The 12199-nt window shown below is 39.1% G+C and overlaps 1 long non-coding RNA gene across 1 annotated transcript in view; it reads left to right on the plus strand.

Moving 5' to 3' along the window:
• LOC120241034 overlaps positions 1-12199 on the plus strand; it is a 76389-nt gene that overhangs the window by 26483 nt on the left and 37707 nt on the right. The gene's annotated exons all lie outside the window — the stretch shown is intronic.

Below are 12199 nucleotides of genomic sequence, written 5' to 3' on the forward strand. Positions count from 1 at the left end.
TACAATAAAATTGGGTGACAGAATATCCCTAGAAAAAACAAAATACAAGCAAATGAAAACAAGCCAACAAAATCCACAAGTCCTGCCATTTGTGTGGTAGAATGCAGAGGAAAGCAACAGAGCCTCTAATGAAACTGAAAATAGAGCAGAGAAAAATAGCCAACAAATATCTATCTACTGGAAAGTACAAAAGACTGATTTGAGAAAAGCAGCTGAAATTGGGAGGCAGTTCCCTTACTCCAATGGCAGATGAATGCAAGAGGTCTCCAGTAACGATGGAAGGGACTAGAACATTTTGGTGTCAATGAACTCATGCAGCTGGCCAGCCAGGGCTCCCTTCCAGAATAGAGCCTGACCTGGACTCCTAAGAGTAGACTCAAAATTGATCAGGATAAAGGCAATAGAAACAAAGGAAAGAGAAGAGCCATAGCCAGAAATCTCAGAAATATCAGAATTAACTCTAAAGAGTTTATATTTAAAAACACTTTGTGGAAATAAAAGAGGGAGCTCTGTGAAGTTAGCCAAGCTACCCTGAACCATACCACCTTCTGAAAATTCAGAAGAACTCTTTTCACATAAAAGTGGGCAACATATCAGCTACTATATGAAAAAAAAAAGTGAATAAGAAGCACAATGATAACCAGTTCAGACAGTGAAAGCACATCAGAAACAAAGTGTCCACAGAATACATCAAGTCTATAACCTTTAATTTCAAAATAATCTGGAAGATATTAAGAAAAGTAATGTGAAAGATATCAAGACATGAAAAGAAAAACTATAAATCAGATTTTATTGTAGAGTCAGAAAATATAAGATAGAACTCAGAGACTAACAATAAAAGAAAAATCATTTCAGAAATGAAGTTTTGAGGACACCTGGGTGGCTTAGTCAGTTAAGTGTCCAACTCAGGTCATGATTTCACAGTTCATGGGTTCGTGCCCCACATTACGGTCTGTGCTGATAGCTCAGAGCCTGGAGCCTGCTTCGGATTCTGTGTCTCCCTCCCTCTCTCTGCCACTCCTCAGCTTGCGTTTTTTCTCTCTCAAAAAGTAAATAAATAAAACTTTTTTTAAAAAAAGAAAAGAAATTAAGTCAATTGAAAAGAACACAAGAGAACATACAAATTATATATATATTACATATATATTTATATATATATGTTACATATATATTTATATATATATGTTACATGTATATTTATATATATATGTTACATGTATATTTATATATATATGTTACATGTATATTTATATATATATGTTACATGTATATTTATATATATATATATATACACACACACACACATATATATTTAAATAAGATCTACACCCAATGTGGGGCTTGAACTCATGACGATCAAGAGTCTGAAGATCCCAAATGCTCTACTGACTGAACCAACCAGGCATCTCAACAAATAATATCTTAGGAAAAAGCTGAAAAGAATAAGACTTTTAAAAATAAAAAAGAAGTTAACAAAGATAGAAACAATCCAAGAGAAAATGACAAATTAAAGGGAAAGAAGATCCAACATAGATAATAGGAAGTCCTCAAATGAAAAAAGTCAAATTCAGGGACCAAAACAAATACTACAAAAACATTAATTCATCGGGGCTGCCTGGGTGGCTCAGTAGGTTGAGCATCTGACTTCAGCTCAGGTCATGATCTCACAGTTCTTGGGTTCGAGCCCGCGTAGCTGACAGCTAGCTCAGAGCCTGGAGTCTGCTTCAGATTATGTATCTCCCTCTCTCTCTGACCCTCCACTGCTCATGCTGTCTCTTTCTCTCTTTCAGAAATAAATAAAAATGTTTAAAAAATTAAAAAAAAATTAATTCAAGAAAACCTACCTGAAACAAAGAAACTAATGTAAATTACATATGGAAAGAGTACACCATGTATCTGAGAATATTCACCCAGAATATTGGTTTTCTAGGGCTTCTGTCAGAAGGTACCATAAACTGGATAGCTGAAACAACAGAAATTTATTGTCTCACAGTTCTGGAGGCTAGAAATCCAAAATTAAAGTATTAGCAGGGTTGGCTCCTTCTGAGGGTCAAGAAGGAAGGCTCTGTTCCAAGCCTCTCTCCTAAGCTTGTAGATGGCCATCTTTTCCTTAAGTTTCTTCACAATGTCCTCTTTCTATACATATCTTTGTATTCCCTTTTCTTTATAAGGATATCAGTTGTATTGGACTAAGGACCACTCTAATGACCTTAATTTAACTTAATTACCCATATAAAGATGCTTTCTCCAAATAAAGTCACATTCAGAGATACTGGGGTCTAGGACTTCAACATATACATTTTGAAGATATAATTCAACCATATCTGGTGGTAAATATGTAAAATGAACTTTAAATATCTTGTTATACTAAATAATGAGGAAGTTTATCCCAGAAGCCAACCTAAAGAGGCTCTCACTGGCCAAAGAAAAGGTAGGAAAGTTACAACTTGAGATTCAAGCTTCAAAGCTAATTTTATATATATAATTTATATATTTTATACATAATTATGCATGTCATTATATATCATTAATATTTACATGTAATTTACATATAATTGTGCATATTTCAGATTATTAATATGCTATATATTTATGTATAAAAAATTGGTCTCCCTTAGAGGATGATAGGGAACTATTTCCTTATATTGAGAATGGCTGATGTAAAAGAATCAACTGTTTATTCTACCTTTCCTATATGAACAATGCTATTTTGTTATTAAATAGTAAACAAGGGTAAGCATCTTTTTATAAAAGTATTCCAACTAATAATTGAAAAAGAAATGATAAAAAATGATAGCACCATTTTTCAGCCTTTAGCAATTTAATGGTTATAGGCGCGGAGCATCAACAATCTGCTGGCATCACAAAACAGAGACAATACAACCTGTGCCTCCAGTGAAAGACTGTCACCCATGTCTTAGTCTGTTCAGGCTGCTGTAACAAAATACCACAGACTGGATGACCTAAAACAGCAGAAATTTATTGCTCACAGCTGTGGAATCTAGAAATCTGAGATCAGGATGCCAGCATAGTTGGGTGAGGGCCCGTTTCTGGGTCACAAACTTATCATTGTATCTTCATATAGTGGAAGAGTCTAGGGAGCTTTGTGGGATATCTTTTATAAAAGCACTGATTCCATTCATGAGAGCATCTCTCTCATGACCTAATAGTCTCTCAGAGTGCCCACCTATTAATACCATCACCTTTGGGAGTTAGAATTTCAAAATACAAATTTAGAAGGGACACAGACATTCAGACCATAGCACCTAGTCTTCCCAAAGGGACCAAACATGAACCTAATCATGCCTCCGGGTCCAGCTGCCAATGCAGGAAAAAGGGGGACAGAGAAGCTTGTTGAGCTTCACTGTGGGTGCACAGTCAACAACATTTAGAGTGTAGGAGAGTGTACAGATTGGGTTGTCTGGATTCCTCAACAATTAGAATGTGAGGGAAAGCATTGGAGGAGGAACTTCTATATTAAGAGACTTAGAAAGGTTTCTTTAATAGACAATACTAAACAGTAGTCTAGAGTTACACATTTGGATGTCTTATTACACTTGGGTAATACAAACATAAAGCAAGGCTTGCTTTAATATTCTGAAGAGTGTTAGGGCGCCTGGGTGGCACAGTCGGTTAAGTGTTCTACTCTTGATTTTGGCTCAGGTCATGATCTCACAGTTTGTGGGTTTGAGCCCACAAACAGACTCCCCGCTGTGCAGAGCTGCTTAAGATTCTCTCTCTCTTGGGGCACCTGGGTGGCTCAGTCAGTTAAGCATCTGACTTCGGCTCAGGTCATGATCTCACGGCTTGTGATTTCGAGCGCCACATCGGGCTGTATGCTGACAGTTCAGAGCCTGGAGCCTGCTTCAGATTCTGTGTCTCCTTCTCTCTCTGACCCTGTCCTGCTCACACTGTCTCTCTTTCTCTCTCTCAGAAATAAATAAAACATTAAAAAAAAAAAAGATTCTCTCTCTGCCCCTCCCCTGCTCATTCTCTCTCTCAAAATAAAATAAAGTACTCCAAATAGTGGTTACTTTTGTTGAGATAGGAGGTTATCATTGGAATGGGTATATGGAAGGGCTCTTGGATATGGCCTAGGGTTGGCAGAGTTCTATTTTCCTGGTCTGGATAATGGTTATAAAACTGCCATAATCACTCATTAAGCTGTTTGTGTTGTATGCTTTTCTATACCTGTTTGTTTTTCAGTAAAAAGTTGGTCTTCTTTTTGTTTTTGTTTTGTTTGTGTTGTTTTAAGAGCTATGCAAAAACAAAGAGCTTTAGAAGATACCCATGCTGTATGCTGCTTTCATTCTAGGACACTTGTCGGTATCTTCCGAAAGTGCTGCTGTGACCCCATTTCTCATTAAATTCAGCAAAGCCTGCTCTTGGGATAATAGGCAAACTCATTTCTGTCTTCAACCTGATTTAAGGACAGGATAGGAAGAAAACAAGTGAGATATCAGCAAAGTAGAAAAGAAAAATGTTTTGCCATCCAAGCATATTCCTGCAAAAAAAAAAATATTAAGCAAAACTGGGAAAGCATAGATATAGATATGGCAACATTACTATAGTAGTATCATAAAACCTTTCTGAGAAGTTACAGAATCCCTTATTGTCCAGATTTATAGCTACACTTCATTCATATTAGATAAAGTGGCTTTTATCCATTTGATCCATGGATCTTTTTTAAGCTACTTTTTTTTTTTTAAATCTACCTGGAGATCAGTCTGCAACCCAAATCAGTCTTTAAGTTATTGGCAAGATCTCTCTGAAAGCTAACTTTCCTGAGTATTCATTAAAGCAAAGAACTGGAGTCCACTATAGGAGCAATAACACATTCCCTGCAACGAGTGAAAATAGGGCCATGGGATTTGTATCTGACAATCTGCAAGTATTTATTGAGCACAGATATTTTTGTAGAGTCTTAATTTCAAATATAGGGTTTGAGCCGTAAATATATGGTCACCATACCTACTTTATAAAATCATTCTTTTTCTATTTCCACTCTTAATGAAAACAGTGCTACACTCATGGGTAGATCTGACAGATGGATTTAACTTATTTTTTTTCAATGTTTATTTTTTAGAGAGTGAGAGAGTCAGAGCACGAATGGGAGAGGGACAGAGAGAGGGAGACACAATTTGAAGCAGGCTCCAGGTTCTGAGCTGTCAGCACAGAGCCTAACATGAGGCTCGAACTCACAAACCAAACCGTGAGATCATGACCTGAGCTGAAGTTGGATGCTTAATGGACTGAGCCACCCAGGTGCCCCTGGATTTAACTTACTCTTAATTTTTTAAATGTTTGGAACCAGCCCAGGAGGTTTGGAAGATATGCCCCAACGTGTCATTTGGAGAAGGGGGTTAGTGAGCAGGCAGGTTTTAAATCCTGGCAAATATTTAAGGCCCAGCTCAGCATCATCTCTCTGCTCTCCAAGCCCCTTGAAACTTTATGGACTGAACCACATAACCTAGCTTTTACTAAATTGCCACTATTATATATTGTTCTCTGACTACATTATGCTTATTAACTTTGTATCCTTAACTGGCTACAGAGATTCCTGAAGGCAGCAATTCTGTCTTAGACTTTCTTGCATTCTCCACTGCATATAGAAAACACTCAGCACTCTCTGATCTCATTGATTGATCCTTTAATCTGTCCATTTGTTGAATCAACGATATATACTGACGACCAACTACATGCTGGGGTTATAGCTATGAGTAAGTTGTGCTCTTGTGTTACTTCCATTTTAATAGTTGGAATAAGGGAAAGATCCCAGGATACATCTTTTCCCCCCAAACTATGGATTCTCAGATGACTAACTTTCCCACAGGCACTAAGCCACCTTTTTCCCAAAAGAAATTCTCAGCCCATTCTGCTTAGTAGCAGGCAAATTAAAAGAAAAGAAAAAACAAAACAGGTTCAGCAAGTATGAATTTTTTCTGATTGTTCTCCCTTCAGAGAGGTGCATTCTTTAAAAAGTCAAGTAGGACCTTTCAAAATCCTGGGATGGGAGGGGATTCACATAGTTTCCCTTTGACTCTTATACTTCTCCCTATTACTCTCTCTCAGACATATACTGTTATGTATGTGTGTGTGTGTATGTGTGTGTATGTATGTAGATGCACATGTGTGTATATGTGTACAGAAATGTACCTGTGCATATATGTATGTGTACATATGTGTTTATGTATAATGCTTGTCTCACCCCTTCATAGTGTTTTTAGGGAGATTTTTATTTAAAAATTTTTTTTTTTTTCTGAGAGAGAGACAGCATGAGCAGGGGAGGGTCAGAGAGAGAGGGAGATACAGAATCTGAAACAGGCTCCTGACTCTGAGCTGTCAGCACAGAGCCTGGCGTGGGGCTCAAACCCACAAACTGTGAGATCATGACCTGAGCCAAAGTCGGATGCTTAACTGACTGAGCCACCCAGGCACCCGAGATTTTTATTTTTAAATCAGTAGTCACCCGTGTGTCCTTTCCCCTCTAGAGAGATTTCTCAAAGAGTGGTGCCAAAGTTGTAAACGTCTTCCTTTGTAATTCTCTTTTTGATATTGGAGCTCTCTTACCACCTGCTCTTTTTGTCTAAGTAATTCCCAAGCTTCTACAAGCCTGGGAATTTGGCTCCTTCTTAACCATTGTTACTTATCTCATTAATAGTGTTGAAGTAACAAATCTTAGAGGGCTGTGACATTGATCCTCAAAGAAGGTGTTTTCCTCAGTGTGGAAGTTTCTCAAAAAATTAACAAAGAACTCCCCTATGACCCAGCAATAGCACTGCTAGGAATTTACCCAAGGATACAGGAGTGCTGATACATAGGGGCACATGTACCCCAAAGTTCATAGCAGTACTCTCAACAATAGCCAAAACATGGAAAGAGCCTAAGTGTCCATCAACGGACGAATGGATCAAGAAGATGTGGTTTCTCTATACAATGGAATACTACATGGCAATGAGAAAGAATGAAATCTGGCCATGTGTAGCAGCATAGACGGACCTTGAGGGTGTTATGCTGAGCGAAATAAGTCAGGCAGAGAAGGACAGATACCATATGTTTGCACGTATAGGTGGATTAGGAGGAGCTTAACGGAGGACCATGGGGGAGAAGAAAGGGAAAAATAGTTGGGGAGAGGGAGAGAGGCAAACCATGAGAGACTCTTGAATGCTGAGAACAAACTGAGGGCTGAGGTGGGTGGGGGAGAGGGGAAGGAGGGTGATGGGCATAGAGGAGGGCACTTGTTGGGATGAGCACTGGGTGTTATATGGAAACCAACTTGACAATAAACTATTAAAAAAAAAGTGTTTTCCTGATTTTGTTTTGACAAAATAATCTTTGACAGACAGGAAGACTAAATACATTTGCCCCAGACAAGCTGCCCCAGATTTATAATACATGTAGTATAAAATACATGTACATGATACAACTCTGCTCTTAAAAAATCATAGTGCAAATTGGCGCAACACTGCAGATAAAATTAAAAATCGGTTAGGGGCAACTGCCTGCTTAATCGGTGGAGCATGTGACTCTGATCTCAGGGGTGTGGGTTCAAGCTACACATTGGGTGTAAAGATTACCTAAAAATAGAATTTTTTAAAAAATCAACTAATATATAGATATATAGCTATGGTACCTTCCGAATGAGGAAAAAAGTGAAAAAGTCATAGGGTCTGATCTCTTGGAAGGCAGCTATGCTCACCACTATACTACGAACGCCGGTGATCTGCTCTCAATAGACATAAAATTACCCTTCCATCTCACTGTTGCTACCAGGCCAACATATAGTAAGCACAATAATACTTGCTGAATGTGAATTAAATTCACTTTTATCCACCACTCCCAGGTCCCTAATACTTAAAGAGTGGATCCTCTATGAAGACAAGGAAACATGTTATTACTATAAATAATAGGATTATAACAAATCATGCATCATTTAAAAATAGTATTGCTGTAGTCAAAATTTGATGCTTTAAAAAGCAAGGGCTTACAAATAATTGTTCCTCCACTTTTTGTACATCATTTGAGTAATCCGATTATGAACAGATGGGAAGATAAAAGTTTCCTCAAAAGGAATAAGGAGTCTTTTTCCTGTGGAAATGCACAAGCATTCTAAGTACTTCCAAGGTTTATTCTAGGTGATCCATCCTTAATACCCAAAGAACTGTAGTCATAGGTGTTACTACTCCAAGGTGGGGCTGAGTGTCTTTGAAGTAACGTTAATTAATGGGTTTTTATGTGGGGTGATTGTTTTTATTTGTCCAAGTAGAAAGGGCACGTGGGAAGCAGATGGCTGTCATTTGGCACAGAATATCTCCAGATGATTGTCCTATTCCCTAGCTGAGCTCCGAGGAAGCTCAAACTAAGTTGGACAATCAGTGAAACTGGATTACTGTGGAGAAGTGTTTCCTGTGTATACTCTGACCTGAACTTTATGCTGCAGGATCTCCTTGCATAGGTTTGTTTACCTCACAGGAATCTTTTGAAACGATTCAAAGTCCTCAAGGACTAAAGGATTCTGGTCAAACAAATACAGTTTATATCTCTTTTCCATACCAGAAATGACAGAGAAAATGTTGAAATTCCTTAGATTTCCTCTTTATTCTTACAAACGGAACAACAGTAATGCAATGACCTTCTAGGGCCTTAGATTGCATTAAACAGCTGGTCTTATCAAAGCAGTTTCCCTAAGAGTGGATCATTTGGGCAAAGGGGCTGGGTCTTGTGTTAGACAGCCAATTGAGTATTTCCTTAAAGATATGATCGCCAACAACCCTCAAAGTAAGTATAGAACAATCAATTCAGTTAATATGAATTCAAACTATAATTTTCTCATATAATATATTTTAAACAGGTGGTTTGCCTATTTCCACAATCCACAAAGCTACAGTATTCTTTCTTTTTTTTTTTTTTTTTAAATTTTTTTTTTTAATGTTTTATTTATTTCTAGGAGAAAGAGAGACAGCGTGAGCAGGGGAGGGTCAGAGAGAGAGGGAGTCACAGACTCTGAAACAGGCTCCAGGCTCTGAGCTGGCAGTCAGCACAGAGCCCGACGCGGGGCTCGAACCCACGAACCGCGAGATCATGACCTAAGCGAAAGTCGGACGCTTAACCGACTAAGCCACCCAGGCGCCCCTACAGTATTCTTTCTAACTTGTCTACCAGCTGAGTGGAAGAATTTGAAACCTGACAAAGTCTCCAGATAGGATACACACTGTACATTGACTCCTGACATATATCAGAGATCAGTAAAAAACTGTGAATCAGAAGTGTGTAACTTAAGGGGCGCCTGGGTAGCTCAGTCGGGTAAGCATCCAACTCTTGATTTTGGCTCCAGTCATGATCTCATGATTCGTGAGTTCGAGCCCCATAATGGGCTCTGTGCTGGTGGTGCAGAGCCTGCTTGGAATTCTCTCTTCCCCTCCCCCACTCATGCTCGCTCTCTCACAAAATAAATAAACTTAAAAAATGTTTTTTAAAGTGTGTAACTTAAGTAACAAGTCTGTATGTATATTTAAATAATAGATCTCTGTATATTTACCCCTAGTTCTTGACCTATGCTGAGTCATATCTTCATTCATTTATTTAACAAATATTTTATCAAGCTCCTCCTGTGTGTGAGACTCTGTTGTAGGGATTGGGAATATGATAGTGACTGAAACAGATAAACATTGTAAAGCTTACACACTGTTACACACTAGTGCATTTAAGTATAATGATTCAGTGTATGAGCCACATTCACCAAATTTAATTTCTAAGATTGCACTAACTGACCCATTTTATTTTACCCTGTTTCTGAGCACTCTGGGCTCTTGCTCCTAAATGACTCTTCAATCTTATATGAACATTGACTGACAAAATTTCACTTTGTTCTTAGTATTCCAAAACCTGTCTTTCCCTTCGGGTGTGTCTTCCCTGAGAAACAAATGACCTAGTGATAAGCCTCCTGGCTTACAACTACCAAAGCCTACCATATTTCTGTACAGCTCCAATCAGAGGTGGTCCGAGTCATGAAGAGATACCAGACAATAGACCTGTGCTTTGTTTAAGCTACAGAGTGTATGATTCTGCATAGTAAGGAGTATTTCTGAGCATAGCTTCTGCTTGGCCCAGTGGAAACTGAAGATAAACAGGCATGGTACCAAGCCAAAAGTAATCACTTAAAGATGACTTCTACCACCCCAATCTCCTGTTTTCTGTCCCTCTTTCCACTTAGTAAACATTTTCTACCTTTTTACATGCTCCTTTAGTCATTTTAGAGGCCAATAAAGGGGCATGTCTCTCCTCTGACCTATCCGTCCTACTCTCGTGGAAGGGAGCCCTGGCTGCAGTAGCTAGAGGCCTGATCCCTAAGAGCTCCTGGGAGTGGGAAAAATTGCCTTAGGATTTCCTTCCCTGCTCCCTTAACTCTGTCTTCATTCATTATGCTATGCCTGAAGCTTCCAAGATTCCAAGATCTGGGACAACTACCCACAGGCCTGAGTTTCTGTGTGACGGTGGTAACTAGCATTGGTTGAGTGCTTACTGTGAGCTAGGCTCACACTGAGTGCTTTACATGTAGTGTCCTGCTCAGTCCTCCCAACCTGATGAGATAGGAACTGTTAATTACCACACAGTGAGCTCTGAGTGGACATTTCTTTTAATGCTGGGCAGGTATACAGCACAGAGTTTAAAGTATTTTATACTGGTTATGTATTGTGGTGTACCCTCAAAAGTTACCCCAAATTTAGCAACTTAAAACAACACACTGTTACTATCTCATAGTTTCTGAGGGTCAAGAGCCTGGAGGTACCTTACCTGTATGGTTGTGGCTCAGGGTCTCATGAGGTTGCCCTCTAGGTGTCAGCCAGGGACGCAGGCATCTGAAGGCCTGAGTGGAGCTAGAGGATCTGCTTCCGAGATGGCTGATGCACATGGCTCTTGGCAGAAGCCTCAGTTCCTTACTGACTTTTGGCAGAAAACCTCATTTCTTCGCATCTTCAGTCTCTTCACATGGCTTCCACAAGCCATGGTAGCTGGCATCCTCCAGGAAGACTAATCCAAGAGACAGCAAGGCAGAAGTCACAATGTCTTTTATAACCTAGCCTCAGAAGTGATACTCCGTTGCTTCTGCCGTGTTCTATCCATCACATAGACCAACTCTGATACAATATAGGAGAGAATTACAGGAGGGCATGCATACATGGAGGTGTGGATAATTGGGGGATCATCTCGGGGTCCATTTGGGAACTGTTAAAACCAATTGGGGATAATTATATCAGTTGTTATTTTACCAGAAGTTAAGTTGGTAACACTGTCAGCCTGGCCATGTCAAGGTTTTTTTATTCCTGTTTTATAGATGTTGGGACTTTAGATATTTGCCCAAGGTAATACTACTATTGTGGAAGAGAGAAGGATTCTAATGAATGCTGTGAGACTATAGAGATCACTCTCACAACCAGAACTCTATAGGGCCCTACCTTCAAAGGGCAGGCCATAGGCTTATAGTTCCTTTTAGCCACCAGTCCAAACCCAAGAAATAAGGTAGGGGGAACTAAGACAGAAAATGGAGTGCAGCCTGAGTCCTTGTTACTCAAGATTCCTTCCAGGATGTATATGGCAAGGCATCCTAGAAAAATGGAAGGTAAATATATGGTTAAATCAGAAGAATACTCAGGACCAGAGATAGAATGAGGATGTTGAAGAAAGGGATCTCCTGCTTCTGATGGGCTGATTGAGGGTTTTCATTTCCTAATGTGTGAAAGTGACGTAAGTAATCTGGTATTGGTAAAAAGTACTGCAAGGATGCTTTTCATTAATGCTGAATAATTAACACGATAAAAGGAAAAGATATAGACACTTGCCTTGGCAAAGTAAAAGGAACACAAATTAGAGTCATTAATGTGAATTGTTTGCCATTTGTGTTTGGCTAATATAATCACATTCAGGAATAAATGCAAGGAAATCATGGGCTCTGAAGGACAGGTAAGAGACTCGAAGAAATTCCTTTACTGGATTTTTCTCTTGGGACTGCCTCTACCCTACCTTCTCCTTCCAAAAACTAAATAAGAAGTAGCTAGCTATTCCTCTTGAAAAATGATGTTTGCCCTAGAGATCCCATGGAAAGCTGACCCAGAAGGGTACAGTCATCCAACAGTTCTGTTAGAGATGATGCCAAATTAAGAAGCTCATGTGTGTCTTCCTCTTCTGCCAAGCCTTCCTC

The sequence above is a fragment of the Hyaena hyaena genome, unplaced genomic scaffold (assembly GCF_003009895.1).
Source record: "Hyaena hyaena isolate Hyena2069 unplaced genomic scaffold, ASM300989v1 scaffold_274, whole genome shotgun sequence".
Taxonomy (NCBI): domain Eukaryota; kingdom Metazoa; phylum Chordata; class Mammalia; order Carnivora; family Hyaenidae; genus Hyaena; species Hyaena hyaena.